Source organism: Dendrobates tinctorius, unplaced genomic scaffold, assembly GCF_039654945.1.
Source record: "Dendrobates tinctorius isolate UK_male_01 unplaced genomic scaffold, ASM3965494v1 ptg000046l, whole genome shotgun sequence".
NCBI lineage: Eukaryota > Metazoa > Chordata > Amphibia > Anura > Dendrobatidae > Dendrobates > Dendrobates tinctorius.
The window spans coordinates 64,372,824-64,388,345 of record NW_027361714.1 but is presented as its reverse complement, the minus strand read 5'-3'; the positions used below and the strand labels follow the sequence as shown (position 1 = coordinate 64,388,345).

The 15,522-nt window shown below is 46.8% G+C and overlaps 1 protein-coding gene across 3 annotated transcripts in view; it reads right to left on the bottom strand.

Moving 5' to 3' along the window:
• Nucleotides 1-15,162, bottom strand: part of LOC141089504 (amine sulfotransferase-like) — a 211,465-nt gene extending 196,303 nt beyond the window's left edge. The window contains exon 1 of one of the 3 annotated variants that reach the window (XM_073575959.1): nucleotides 15,030-15,162. The gene's annotated coding sequence lies outside the window, so the exon portion shown is untranslated. Of the gene's footprint in view, nucleotides 1-13,823; nucleotides 13,844-15,029 lie in introns of those variants that run through there. The other 2 variants (XM_073575960.1, XM_073575961.1) reach the window with 2 other exon arrangements.
• Between the last annotated feature and the right edge of the window lie 360 nt (nucleotides 15,163-15,522).

The following is a 15,522-nucleotide window of genomic DNA, read 5'->3' as shown; positions in this document are numbered from 1 at the left end:
AAACACTAGCGTGGTGGCTCAACACTACTCCTGATATATAGACGTACATTGTTAATGTTTAAACTATGCTATATATACCTGCTATCTGATGATACTTTACGCCAGCTGTTCCCCTGCTGTGCGGATGGCAAAGTCTCCTACTGCCTCCAACATCTTATTTTCTACTTGCTCCAAGTAGGCCTCAGCCTGCTTGGAGCATTGATCCTGGGCTCCCACACAGCCAGTTGTAGCTTGGAAGTGCCATCCGCACAGATAGAAACACTCGCTCCGGTCTCAGTGGGGTTCAGTAACGCCTGCTGTTCCCCTGCTGTGTGGATGGCAAAGTCTCCTGCTGCCTCCAAAATCACGCAACATCTTATTTTCTACTTGCTCCAAGTAGGCCTCAGCCTGCTCGGAGCATTGATCCTGGGCTCCAACACAGCCAGTTGTAGCTTGGAAGTGCCGTCCGCACAGATAGAAACACTCGCTACGGTGTCAGTGGGGTTCAGTAACGTCAGCTGTTGCCCTGCTGTGCGGATGGCAAAGTCTCCTGCTGCCTCCAAAATCACGCAACATCTTATTTTCTACTTGCTCCAAGTAGGCCTCAGCCTGCTCGGAGCATTGATCCTGGGCTCCAACACAGCCAGTTGTAGCTTGGAAGTGCCGTCCGCACAGATAGAAACACTCGCTCCTGTGTCAGTGGGGTTCAGTAACGCCAGCTGCTCCCCTGCTGTGTGGATGGCAAAGTCTCCTGCTGCCTACACAGTCACACTACTACTGATTTTTAACCATGGTCCACTTAAGCCTCTGGCTCTACTGTCTCTAGTATTTTCCCTGGCCTCCAACCCCGCCAGTTGCTGCTCTGAAGTGGAGTCTGCACAATCCACACTTGTTCCTGGGTTACAGAGGCTCTGTCACGTCAGTGGACCCCCTGATGTGTGTCCGGCAATGTCTCCTGCTCTGTCCACATTCCCATTACTAGTAGTGTGAATGAGGACTGAGCAGGAAACCTTGCCGGACACACATCAGGGGATCCACTGACGTGACTGAGCCCCAGTAACCCAGGAACAAGTGTGGATTGGGCAGACGCCACTTCAGAGCAGCAACTTGCGGGGTTGGAGGCCAGGGGAAATACTAGAGACAGTAGAGCCAGAGGCCTAAGTGGAGCACGGTTACAATCAGCTGTAGTGTACAACCGATGTAAAACTTGCTCCAAGTAGGATTCAGCCTGCTCCGTGATTGATCCTGGGCTCCAACATCGCCAGTTGCTGCTCAGAAGTGTCTTTGGCACAGGCACTCCCTCCTGCCCAGCCTGGTTCCAGCACGCCTGCTGTTTCCGGGTAGTGTTAACGTCACTTTTCCACCAATATGTTGTCCTGTCGTGTTGCGGTAGGGTTAGCCGAGTCTATGGTGCCTGCAGTTTTGTTGCTTCCTATGTGGGCTGCGGGTTCTGGTAATAAAGGCTGGTTCCGTAGTGTCAATAGGACAAGCACCCCCTGTAGGACTGTGGGTTTCGGTAACTGCGGCCGGCTCACGGCCTTGCAACTTTGTTTTTTTCCTGGGTACCTTCTGCTACCCATCCGGGTTCCAGCACCGTCAGCTGGTTCTCGGCAGAGCCTTTGGCCTAGGTGCCTCCTTCTTGGTATCCGAGTTCCAGCAACGTCTGCTGGTCCTTGGTAGTGCTTTGTAGCACAGGTACCTCCTGCTTAGTAACCGTGTTCCAGCACCGTCAGCTGGTCCACAGTTGTGCCATTGGCTCTTGTTCCTTCTGCTGCCCATCCGGGTTCCAGCACCGTCAGCTGGTCCTCGCTATTTCCATTTGCTATTGTTCCTTCTGCTACCCATCCGGGTTCCAGCACCGTCAGCTGGTTCTCGGCAGTGCCTTTGGCCTAGGTGCCTCCTTCTTGGTATCTGAGTTCCAGCAACGTCTGCTGGTCCTTGGTAGTGCTTTGCAGCACAGGTACCTCCTGCTTAGTAACCATGTTCCAGCACCATCAGCTGGTCCACGGTTGTGCCATTGGCTGTTGTTCCTTCTGATGCCACTCTGGGTTCCAGCACCGTCAGCTGTTTCTCAGTAGTTCCATTGACTCTTGTAGCTAATGCTACCCATCCGGGTTCCAGCATCGTCAGCTGGTTCTCGGAAGTGTCTTTGGCACGGCACTCCCTCCTGCCCAGCCTGGTTCCAGCACGCCTGCTGTTTCCGGGTAGTGTCAACGTCACTTTGCCACCAATACGTTGTCCCGTCGTGTTGCGGTCGGGTTAGCCGAGTTTATGGTGCCTGCAGTTTTGTTGCTTCCTATGTGGGCTGTGGGTTCTGGTAATAAAGGCTGGTTCCGTAGTGCCAATAGGACAAGCAACCCCTGTAGGACTGTGGGTTTCGGTAGCTGCGGCCGGCTCACGGCCTTGCAACTTTGTTTTTTTCCTGGATACCTTCTCCTACCCATCCGGGTTCCAGCACCGTTAGCTGGTTCTCGGCAGTGCCTTTGGCCTAGGTGCCTCCTTCTTGGTATCCGAGTTCCAGCAACGTCTGCTGGTCCTTGGTAGTGCTTTGTAGCACAGGTACCTCCTGCTTAGTAACCGTATTCCAGCACCGTCAGCTGGTCCATGGTTGTGCCATTGGCTGTTGTTCCTTCTGCTGCCACTCTGGGTTCCAGCACCGTCAGCTGGTTCACAGTTGTGCCATTGGCTCTTGTTCCTTCTGCTGCCCCTCCGGGTTCCAGCACCGTCAGCTGGTTCTCGGCAGTGCCTTTGGCCTAGGTGTCTCCTTCTTGGTATCCGAGTTCCAGCAACGTCTGCTGGTCCTTGGTAGTGCTTGTAGCACAGGTACCCCCTGCTTAGTAACCGTGTTCCAGCATCGTCAGCTGGTCCACAGTTGTGCCATTCGCTCTTGTTCCTTCTGCTGCCCCTCCAGGTTCCAGCACCATCAGCTGGTCCTCGCTAGTTCCATTTGCTATTGTTCCTTCTACTACTCATCCGGGTGCCAGCACCGTCAGCTGGTTCTCGGCAGTTCCTCAGCCTTCTTGTACCTTCTGCTACTTTTCCAAGTTCAAGCTTGTGGAAATGGTTTTTGATTCTCACTCTGGATCTCCCTGACAATGACCCTGCAAACGACGGCCCTGAAGTCCACACAGAATAATACCTAAAAGATGACCCTGAAGAAGATGTCCAAGAGGACAAAGAACATGAAGACAACCACCAAGATGCAGAACAACAAGAGACAGAAGAACAAGAAGCATAAAAACCAAAAGCAGAAGAACATTAAGCATAAAAAGACTAAAAATCTGAGCAAATGATATTATCTAATTTATAAGCAGAAGAAGACTAAGCAGTGTATGGGGGTGAGTCCGTTCCTCCTCATGGTGCCCCTGGAAAAGGCCTGCTACTGCAGGCCTAACTGAACGCAGACAATTCCTGTTGTAAAACTTTTGTGACAGGCTGAACGGAAGGTGTAATCTTCAAACTGTTACAGATTACAACTACAGGAATGCCTGACACAAATAAGAATATGATAAAGAAGAATAGAAAGAAGATGAAGAAGTAGAATATGAAGAATAATAATAGTTGAATAAGAAGAATATGAAGAATGTAAAAAAAAAAATAGGAAGAAGGTGAAGAGGAAGAAGAAGAAGATGAATAAGGTGAAGAAGAAGTTGATGAAAAAGATGCTGCTGCTGAGGATGATGAAGGAGAAAGCATGGGAGAAGTAAAAAAGAAGGGGAAGAGCATGGAAGTAGTGAAACATACATATCTGACAAAATATTAAAGACTTTAAAATAGTCAATATCTTTGTAACTACGAACGTCTTTAAAAAAAAAATAATAATTACTGCTATTCCATTTGATTGGGCTAAAGCTCTTATGTCTCCTACACCTCCCACAATACATTCTACATTATTATTAGTTGTTTTTCTTCATGTAGAATTAACCTACAGGGAAAAAATGTTTTTTTTTTAATTCCGATATTTCTGTTCCATTGACTTGAATGGGACGTCCGGGATCGGAATCGGCGATACCCGATACTTTTTTTAGATCGGCCGATTCATTCCGATCCGATATTTTTCAGTATCGGGTGGTATCGCTCAACACTAGTGCTGACTAGTGATGGGCGCGTAGCATCATTGCTCGGGTCACCCGGAGCATACTCCGGTAATCTTTGAGTATTTTGGCATGCTCTGAGATTTATTTTTTGTCGTCTCAGCTGCATGATTTGTGACTTGTAAACAGGCTGAATACATGTGGGAATTCCCTAACAAACAAGCATTCCACACATGTATTTAAGCTGTCTAGCAGTCGCAAATCATGCAGCTGAGGTGACAAAAAATAAATCTCTGAGCACGCCAAAATACTCGGAAACCACCACTCGGAGACCCGAGCAACGAGTATACTCGCTCATCACTAGTGCTGACGTTGCATACCTTGACCAGAGGCTCTGGCAAATCTGGGTAGGTTTTCAGAAACTGCTGAACTACCATGTTGGGCACGTAGTAGTAGTGGTGGAGGTGATGTTCTACTCCTTGACATCCCAAGCAGTTAAATGTATTTTATGTCAACGTTTGTTATTTGAAAGTTAAACCCTCTGTGGCTGCAGTCTAGTCTAGACAGAGTTAACTGTAACGGTCAGCGCAGAATAGGGAGGGGGATCTGAGGGTTAAAACCAAGTTCAAGAAGTGTCAAGTTCAGGTAGAGAAAGTGTGGTGAAGTGACAGCAGCGGTCACAGGCAATATACTGCTAGAGACAGAGTGAGACAGTTACTTGGGGCAGTAAATTGCTAAAGAACCTTTCTGTGTGAATCAGTCTGTCAGCCTGGGAACCTCAAGATGGACAATGGGGCCTTTGGGCACACTAAGCCTATAGAGCTACAGGGAAATATGGACTCAAACTCTCAAAGGGGGAGGTGATGGAATCCGGGTGCACTGCTTGTGGCAGAGAAGAATTCCTAGTGGTATAATGGTCCTCATTGATTTAAATCAAAAAATAAACAAAAATACTCATCTCTCCTCATTCCCCCGATCCTCCGGTCTCCTCAGCATGTGGTATATACTTATATCACTGTTCAGCAGACTGACATGATGTATTGATGGCGCCTTCTTCCATCATTGCTGGCGGCTCCTTCTTCCATTATTGCTTTCAACTCTATCGGCATCCAGGATGCTGATACAGTTCAAGGTTTTATGCCAGGTCACACCTGGCCACCCTCCATTCCTCATGGGGGCCATAGCGGCTGTGTAGTTTGCTGATACACTACTGATTTATACAGAATAAGATAATAATCTTCAATAATAATCTTTATTTTTATATAGCGCTAACATATTCCGCAGCGCTTTACAGTTTTGCACACACATTATCATCACCGTCCCCGATGGGGCTCACAATCTAAATTCCCTATTAGTATGTCTTTAGAATGTGGGAGGAAACCGGAGTACCCGGAGGAAACCCACGCAAACACGGGGAGAACATACAAACTCCTTGCAGATGTTGTCCTTGGTGGGATTCGAACCCAAGACCCCAGTGCTGCAAGGCTGCAGTGCTAACCACTGAGCCACCGTGCCCCCTAAGATCCTGAACATTCTACTTTGAGTGTTGAAATAGAGATGTTGCAAAGGCAAAGGCAAAAGTATAACTGGCAGGGATTGAAGCTACCCAGGGGTTTATGAAGCTCTCCCAGAACCAGAAAGAGGCCACAATCATTAACCCCAAGTGTGCAGGTCAAAACCTGCACAGAGCTCCAGACATTAACCCCCGGTGTGCAGCTCAAAAAACCTGCACTGGGATCATGACATTTTGTCCCACCTTCCCCTGATGACACCTAGGTTGCCAGAAAAATGACTTGCTTTGGTCCTCTTCTTCCTCGCACTTGCCCAGTTTCGCCTTTTGCAGCAGCTGAATGCCCAACATCAACATATGCCATTTTGTAAACCTTCCTAACTGGGCTGCCTCCTCCCCCCATGGCCGGGGTCACCACCTAGCGCACGCAACCGTGTGAGTGCCATTGCCCTAGACAGGTGGGTGGGCCGACTCTTGGGCCCGGGCGCTGGCACAGGGTCCCTCATAGTGCAATCAAGTGTCTCTGATGGTGAGGGTGCACACCCGCCGTCAGACACACCGCCGTACTATGAGGGGCCCAGTGCCAGTACCGACGCCCACGAGTGGGCCCCCCTTGCTTGGGCAGGTCCCCACCATTTGCAATGTTTACCTCTCCCTGCTCCTACGCTGTGTAGTCTGGGCTGTCAAATCCTTCACTAGGACTGCCACTACAAATTTGGTGAACTGATAGAAGATGATGGTTAAGATGTAGCTATGCCCTGTCCTGCTGGCCGGGATCTAGCTTCAGATGATCAATGGCTTCCATTTCTTATGGACGTCGACTCACAATGAGATGCAGTGGTGGTTTCTCATCAGCTTTCACAGTTTTCCTACCCACAGACGTGTGACATTCCAGCGCACATTTTTAAATGTGCCCTCTCATGCCAATCCAAATGAATCGCCTACGGCCTGTGGCTTCTGTCTTTTGCACTCCAAAGTTACGTGACAGAGCATGATAGGCAGTTAGCCCCATGTTTACATCTCTCCCTGTGATCAAAATTATATGGATATGAGTAATGACAATGGGATCAACGGTACTGCAATACAGCAACACTTTCTTCACAAAGAAAGGTTTTCGCTGTCTCCACACACTAATTAATAGAGGGTCTGCATCGCCTCTGAGAATTGTGACGGAAGTTTATCCCATGAATAGGAATTCCTAGATTTCTGCAATCACTAGAATTTATGTCATTAATTGTATGCATCTCATTTCCTATTGCGGAGAGTCTGGACTGTCTTACTGAGACAGAAATATATATGAAGATTTAAAAATACCACCAAAAGTGTATACTGGTGTACGCTTCAAATACGTTTCCTTTTTTCTACTTTTTAGATTGTTGTCTAATCCATACTGAGAACATGGAGATTTTAAATATTTAAACTATGCTATATATACCTGCTATCCAGTGATAATGTACCCTCTCAACTTTGTACAAGCTGGTCAAATCCATACTGGGCCTAAGACCGTCTGAGCCTGCCTCCTGATATATAGACATAGGTTTTTAATGTGTAAATTATGCTATACATACCAGTTATGCGGTGATACGTTACCCTTTCTCACCTTTGTCCAATCACGTCTAATCCATACAGGGCCTGAGACTGTCTGAGCCTGCCTCCTGTTATATAGACATAGGTTTTTAATGTGTAAACAATGCTACATATATACGTGTTACTCGATGAAACTGTACCCTTTATCAACTTTCTAGAATCTTGTCCAATCCATACTAGGCCTGAGAACGGCTGCCAAGCTGTTAAGCAAGCTACAGCAACTGTGGTTTGGACACGTAATTTTTTGCATTTTTTCAGGAATGCCGGTTAGGCCTAATTCAGGAATTGCGGTTGACCTTCTCTTACTGGGAAATCATTCGTTCGCGGGGAATAATTGAAATCACAGATCCCCATCACTAACGGTGTTCTGCTGGTTATCTGCACCTGTAAGCGACAAAAGCTGGTCCTTTCAGTGTAGCGCGCATGCAGCCCCGGACATGTAACGCCATGATAGACCATGATAGTGCCAGAGCCTCGTGTATCCCTCTAGTAAGCTTGACGCGTACCACGGGGGCATGCCGGAGTCTCGTTCGTTAACAGAATAAAGCTGACAAATTGCTAGCACAACTACAAACGGACATACCACACCACACACACAATCGACAAAGCTTTCAATATGTGCATCTTTTCTTGAGGTGGCATGGTTGTGGTTTCCCAGGGGGAGTCCAATTAAGCTGCAGGCTCCACTCCTGGTGGTGCACTTTTGGACATTCCCTTAAGGTTCAGCTTTGCAATCATACTGCCCCCGGAAAGCAAACACTTTGCCTTCATGGACGCTGTTTGGAGGTTCGTGGCAATAACGCCGCCCGATCGCCAGTTGGCATAATTTATTGGTGGGAAGTCTGACGGTATATGATCGTGTTCGATTTCAGAATTTTTTTTTTTGGTTGGTATATTACATTTTTATTCCAGCCTTTCTTGACTTCATAAGGGAATGACAAGCCTATATCTGTGTCTCCCCCACCTCCTCCTTTTACTCCTCCACCTCTTTTCTAAATGTAGTTGCCCTTTTCCATATGTAATTTTTGTCTTCTGAGCATTTTCTCTGCTTTGGGACACCTTTTAAGGTGTTTTGTAATTGATTTCTATGTGTTTGTATGTGTTTGCCTGCCATTGTTTTCAATGGGGTTCGACGAACATTCGACGAACTTGCCTCCTGTGTGACGAACCAAAACACTAGCGTGGTGGCTCAACACTACTCCTGATATATAGACGTACATTGTTAATGTTTAAACTATGCTATATATACCTGCTATCTGATGATACTTTACGCCAGCTGTTCCCCTGCTGTGCGGATGGCAAAGTCTCCTACTGCCTCCAACATCTTATTTTCTACTTGCTCCAAGTAGGCCTCAGCCTGCTTGGAGCATTGATCCTGGGCTCCCACACAGCCAGTTGTAGCTTGGAAGTGCCATCCGCACAGATAGAAACACTCGCTCCGCTCTCAGTGGGGTTCAGTAACGCCAGCTGCTCCCCTGCTGTGTGGATGGCAAAGTCTCCTGCTGCCTACACAGTCACACTACTACTGATTTTTAACCATGGTCCACTTAAGCCTCTGGCTCTACTGTCTCTAGTATTTTCCCTGGCCTCCAACCCCGCCAGTTGCTGCTCTGAAGTGGAGTCTGCACAATCCACACTTGTTCCTGGGTTACAGAGCCTCTGTCACGTCAGTGGACCCCCTGATGTGTGTCCGGCAATGTCTCCTGCTCTGTCCACATTCCCATTACTAGTAGTGTGAATGAGGACTGAGCAGGAAACCTTGCCGGACACACATCAGGGGATCCACTGACGTGACTGAGCCCCAGTAACCCAGGAACAAGTGTGGATTGGGCAGACGCCACTTCAGAGCAGCAACTTGCGGGGTTGGAGGCCAGGGGAAATACTAGAGACAGTAGAGCCAGAGGCCTAAGTGGAGCACGGTTACAATCAGCTGTAGTGTACAACCGATGTAAAACTTGCTCCAAGTAGGATTCAGCCTGCTCCGTGATTGATCCTGGGCTCCAACATCGCCAGTTGCTGCTCAGAAGTGTCTTTGGCACAGGCACTCCCTCCTGCCCAGCCTGGTTCCAGCACGCCTGCTGTTTCCGGGTAGTGTTAACGTCACTTTTCCACCAATATGTTGTCCTGTCGTGTTGCGGTCGGGTTAGCCGAGTCTATGGTGCCTGCAGTTTCGTTGCTTCCTATGTGGGCTGCGGGTTCTGGTAATAAAGGCTGGTTCCGTAGTGCCAATAGGACAAGCACCTCCTGTAGGACTGTGGGTTTCGGTAACTGCGGCCGGCTCACGGCCTTGCAACTTTGTTTTTTTCCTGGGTACCTTCTGCTACCCATCCGGGTTCCAGCACCGTCAGCTGGTTCTCAGCAGAGCCTTTGGCCTAGGTGCCTCCTTCTTGGTATCCGAGTTCCAGCAACGTCTGCTGGTCCTTGGTAGTGCTTTGTAGCACAGGTACCTCCTGCTTAGTAACCGTGTTCCAGCACCGTCAGCTGGTCCACAGTTGTGCCATTGGCTCTTGTTCCTTCTGCTGCCCCTCCGGGTTCCAGCACCGTCAGCTGGTCCTCGCTATTTCCATTTGCTATTGTTCCTTCTGCTACCCATCCGGGTTCCAGCACCGTCAGCTGGTTCTCGGCAGTGCCTTTGGCTGTTGTTCCTTCTGCTGCCACTCTGGGTTCCAGCACCGTCAGCTGGTTCACAGTTGTGCCATTGGCTCTTGTTCCTTCTGCTGCCCCTCCGGGTTCCAGCACCGTCAGCTGGTTCTCGGCAGAGCCTTTGGCCTAGGTGCCTCCTTCTTGGTATCCGAGTTCCAGCAACGTCTGCAGGTCCTTGGTAGTGCTTAGTAGCACAGGTACCCCCTGCTTAGTAACCATGTTCCAGCACCGTCAGCTGGTCCACGGTTGTGCCATTGGCTGTTGTTCCTTCTGATGCCACTCTGGGTTCCAGCACCGTCAGCTGTTTCTCAGTAGTTCCATTGACTCTTGTAGCTAATGCTACCCATCCGGGTTCCAGCACCGTCAGCTGGTTCTCGGAAGTGTCTTTGGCACGGCACTCCCTCCTGCCCAGCCTGGTTCCAGCACGCCTGCTGTTTCCGGGTAGTGTCAACGTCACTTTGCCACCAATACGTTGTCCCGTCGTGTTGCGGTCGGGTTAGCCGAGTTTATGGTGCCTGCAGTTTTGTTGCTTCCTATGTGGGCTGTGGGTTCTGGTAATAAAGGCTGGTTCCGTAGTGCCAATAGGACAAGCACCCCCTGTAGGACAGTGGGTTTCGGTAGCTGCGGCCGGCTCACGGCCTTGCAACTTTGTTTTTTTCCTGGGTACCTTCTCCTACCCATCCGGGTTCCAGCACCGTTAGCTGGTTCTCGGCAGTGCCTTTGGCCTAGGTGCCTCCTTCTTGGTATCCGAGTTCCAGCAACGTCTGCTGGTCCTTGGTAGTGCTTTGTAGCACAGGTACCTCCTGCTTAGTAACCGTATTCCAGCACCGTCAGCTGGTCCACGGTTGTGCCATTGGCTGTTGTTCCTTCTGCTGCCACTCTGGGTTCCAGCACCGTCAGCTGGTTCACAGTTGTGCCATTGGCTCTTGTTCCTTCTGCTGCCCCTCCGGGTTCCAGCACCGTCAGCTGGTTCTCGGCAGAGCCTTTGGCCTAGGTGCCTCCTTCTTGGTATCCGAGTTCCAGCAACGTCTGCAGGTCCTTGGTAGTGCTTTGTAGCACAGGTACCCCCTGCTTAGTAACCGTGTTCCAGCATCGTCAGCTGGTCCACAGTTGTGCCATTCGCTCTTGTTCCTTCTGCTGCCCCTCCAGGTTCCAGCACCATCAGCTGGTCCTCGCTAGTTCCATTTGCTATTGTTCCTTCTACTACTCATCCGGGTGCCAGCACCGTCAGCTGGTTCTCGGCAGTTCCTCAGCCTTCTTGTACCTTCTGCTACTTTTCCAAGTTCAAGCTTGTGGAAATGGTTTTTGATTCTCACTCTGGATCTCCCTGACAATGACCCTGCAGACGACGACCCTGAAGTCCACACAGAATAATACCTAAAAGATGACCCTGAAGAAGATGTCCAAGAGGACAAAGAACATGAAGACAACCACCAAGATGCAGAACAACAAGAGACAGAAGAACAAGAAGCATAAAAACCAAAAGCAGAAGAACATTAAGCATAAAAAGACTAAAAATCTGAGCAAATGATATTATCTAATTTATAAGCAGAAGAAGACTAAGCAGTGTATGGGGGTGAGTCCGTTCCTCCTCGTGGTGCCCCTGGAAAAGGCCTGCTGCTGCAGGCCTAACTGAACGCAGACAATTCCTGTTGTAAAACTTTTGTGACAGGCTGAACGGAAGGTGTAATCTTCAAACTGTTACAGATTACAACTACAGGAATGCCTGACACAAATAAGAATATGATAAAGAAGAATAGAAAGAAGATGAAGAAGTAGAATATGAAGAATAATAATAGTTGAATAAGAAGAATATGAAGAATGTAAAAAAAAAAAATAGGAAGAAGGTGAAGAGGAAGAAGAAGAAGATGAATAAGGTGAAGAAGAAGTTGATGAAAAAGATGCTGCTGCTGAGGATGATGAAGGAGAAAGCATGGGAGAAGTAAAAAAGAAGGGGAAGAGCATGGAAGTAGTGAAACATACATATCTGACAAAATATTAAAGACTTTAAAATAGTCAATATCTTTGTAACTACGAACGTCTTTAAAAAAAAAATAATAATTACTGCTATTCCATTTGATTGGGCTAAAGCTCTTATGTCTCCTACACCTCCCACAATACATTCTACATTATTATTAGTTGTTTTTCTTCATGTAGAATTAACCTACAGGGAAAAAATGTTTTTTTTTTAATTCCGATATTTCTGTTCCATTGACTTGAATGGGACATCCGGGATCGGAATCGGCGATACCCGATACTTTTTTTAGATCGGCCGATTCATTCCGATCCGATATTTTTCAGTATCGGGTGGTATCGCTCAACACTAGTGCTGACTAGTGATGGGCGCGTAGCATCATTGCTCGGGTCACCCGGAGCATACTCCGGTAATCTTTGAGTATTTTGGCATGCTCTGAGATTTATTTTTTGTCGTCTCAGCTGCATGATTTGTGACTTGTAAACAGGCTGAATACATGTGGGAATTCCCTAACAAACAAGCATTCCACACATGTATTTAAGCTGTCTAGCAGTCGCAAATCATGCAGCTGAGGTGACAAAAAATAAATCTCTGAGCACGCCAAAATACTCGGAAACCACCACTCGGAGACCCGAGCAACGAGTATACTCGCTCATCACTAGTGCTGACGTTGCATACCTTGACCAGAGGCTCTGGCAAATCTGGGTAGGTTTTCAGAAACTGCTGAACTACCATGTTGGGCACGTAGTAGTAGTGGTGGAGGTGATGTTCTACTCCTTGACACCCCAAGCAGTTAAATGTATTTTATGTCAACGTTTGTTATTTGAAAGTTAAACCCTCTGTGGCTGCAGTCTAGTCTAGACAGAGTTAACTGTAACGGTCAGCGCAGAATAGGGAGGGGGATCTGAGGGTTAAAACCAAGTTCAAGAAGTGTCAAGTTCAGGTAGAGAAAGTGTGGTGAAGTGACAGCAGCGGTCACAGGCAATATACTGCTAGAGACAGAGTGAGACAGTTACTTGGGGCAGTAAATTGCTAAAGAACCTTTCTGTGTGAATCAGTCTGTCAGCCTGGGAACCTCAAGATGGACAATGGGGCCTTTGGGCACACTAAGCCTATAGAGCTACAGGGAAATATGGACTCAAACTCTCAAAGGGGGAGGTGATGGAATCCGGGTGCACTGCTTGTGGCAGAGAAGAATTCCTAGTGGTATAATGGCCCTCATTGATTTAAATCAAAAAATAAACAAAAATACTCATCTCTCCTCATTCCCCCCGTCTCCTCAGCATGTGGTATATACTTATATCACTGTTCAGCAGACTGACATGATGTATTGATGGCGCCTTCTTCCATCATTGCTGGCAGCTCCTTCTTCCATTAATGCTTTCAACTCTATCGGCATCCAGGATGCCAATACAGTTCAAGGTTTTATGCCAGGTCACACCTGGCCACCCTCCATTCCTCATGGGGGCCATAGCGGCTGTGTAGTTTGCTGATACACTACTGATTTATACAGAATAAGATAATAATCTTAAATAATAATCTTTATTTTTATATAGCGCTAACATATTCCGCAGCGCTTTACACACACATTATCATCACTGTCCCCGATGGGGCTCACAATCTAAATTCCCTATTAGTATGTCTTTAGAATGTGGGAGGAAACCGGAGTACCCGGAGGAAACCCACGCAAACACGGGGAGAACATACAAACTCCTTGCAGATGTTGTCCTTGGTGGGATTCGAACCCAAGACCCCAGTGCTGCAAGGCTGCAGTGCTAACCACTGAGCCACCGTGCCCCCTAAGATCCTGAACATTCTACTTTGAGTGTTGAAATAGAGATGTTGCAAATTTCACACACCACACAACAGCAGCACACTACTATGCACAGATTGAGCTAAAGGGAATTTACACTTTAAATATTAAACTATTACATATATGTATATTTTATGAGAGTTAGTCTGACACCAAAGGGAAGCAGCGAAGGATCAGTAATATAAATCTGCTATCTTCTGACACATACTGTCGAGTCTCAGTATATTCTATATGAAACAGCTCCATCTTATGAATAGAGTTGAGCGAATTTATAGCACTTACTGTATAAGCTGCAGAGGGAACCCGGATACACGGAGTGCACCAGCTGGTCAGCTGGTCGGCTCCGCAGCTGCATGTGTCATGCCTGTGCCACTCTCACAGCACATGCGTGGACAGCCCAACATACAGACTGTTCATGCATGTACTGTGACTGTGACACAGCCGTGACACATGCAGCTGCGGAGCCGATCAGCTGATCAGCCGACGCACTCCATATATCCGGGTTCCCTCTGCAGCTTATTTGGTAAGCACTATACCTTGCTGAATAAGTGGGAACCAGAACAAATTCGCTCAACTCTACTTATGAATACGTATACTTTATATTTCAAGGGCAATTTTATATCTCAACACTTAGCAGTCATTAAACTGTGATCAAACAGCTAAATATTTTTGTGGTAATATGCTGAATCTGGAAGAAATGGAATATTTCTACTTATAAAGGATATTTTTTTAATAGTAAAGTACTAGTTTACATATTGAATAGTTTGCTCTAATTAATCTGTATTAGGCTATGTTCACACTCCGTGGTCATGCTGTGGCTTTTAACTGCAAAATCCCTGTGCCTTTGTGGTCATTACTAGAGTTGAGCGAATTTGTTCGGATTCGATTGAATGTGAATTTACCATATTCGTTCCGAATTTATGTTTGATGATCGATTCTGAACATATTCGGTAATTTCTACTCCCATTGACTCTATTGACATTTGCCTGTGTTCGACGAATAATGCAAAAACAATATTCGGTGATGATCGTATTTGGACCCAAATCCGAACAAATTCTCTGAACTCTAGTCATTACACTGTATCCCTGCACAATCGATTTATTTAATTGTAAAACAGCTGTCTTATTTGAAGACAACACAGCAGATTGTAATTGAGTCGTGGCTTTTCAGGTGACACAGCCAATTTCATGAGAGTTTAAGTGATTATGCAGGGAAACGGGGCTGTTTTGGTTGAAAGCTGCAATATGACTGTGTGTGAACGTCTCATTACGTGCATACATGATCGAAAACTATTTTCTACAAGGAGCAAAAAGCAGATGTCATGGCTTAACAAAGAAAATAATGATTTTGGCGGAGCATACTGTTTGTAGATCAAATCAGCAACACACAATGACACCTGCTAGACAGTCAGAATGGAGACTAAATGTTGTTTTGGAGCCAGGAGCCCCACATAAAAGGTAAGGAACTAAAAAAAACATTATTTCTCACCCTTTTATATGGTCTCTTCAGAAATGTATATAGTTTCCTCCTGCAGACTTGTGTAGTGTTGTTTGTTACAACCCGCACTGCTTATGTTCTCTTTGCAACAAATTACCAATAGCAACTTTGGGACACACCCCATATTCATCTGGAACTTTTTAAAGTAAAAATTTGTCTGGATGCTTACCAAGAACTAAGGAAAATCGCTTAAGGATAATTACCAGTATCACTTACTCTTGGTCTGACAGATAAATTATCTTGAGGCATCAACTTCACTACAAATAGAAAAGTGGTTTGCTTGGACAGACTGTAAAGAGAAAACAAACATAACTAAGGCCCCATATATTTATATACAGGTGCTTCTCACAAAATTAGTATATCATCAAAAAGTTCATTTATTTCAGTTCTTCAATACAGTGAAACTCATATATTATATAGAATGCCATATATACTCCAGGCCCGGATTTAGGGGGGCCCAGGGCCACCCATCAAGCGGGGGCCT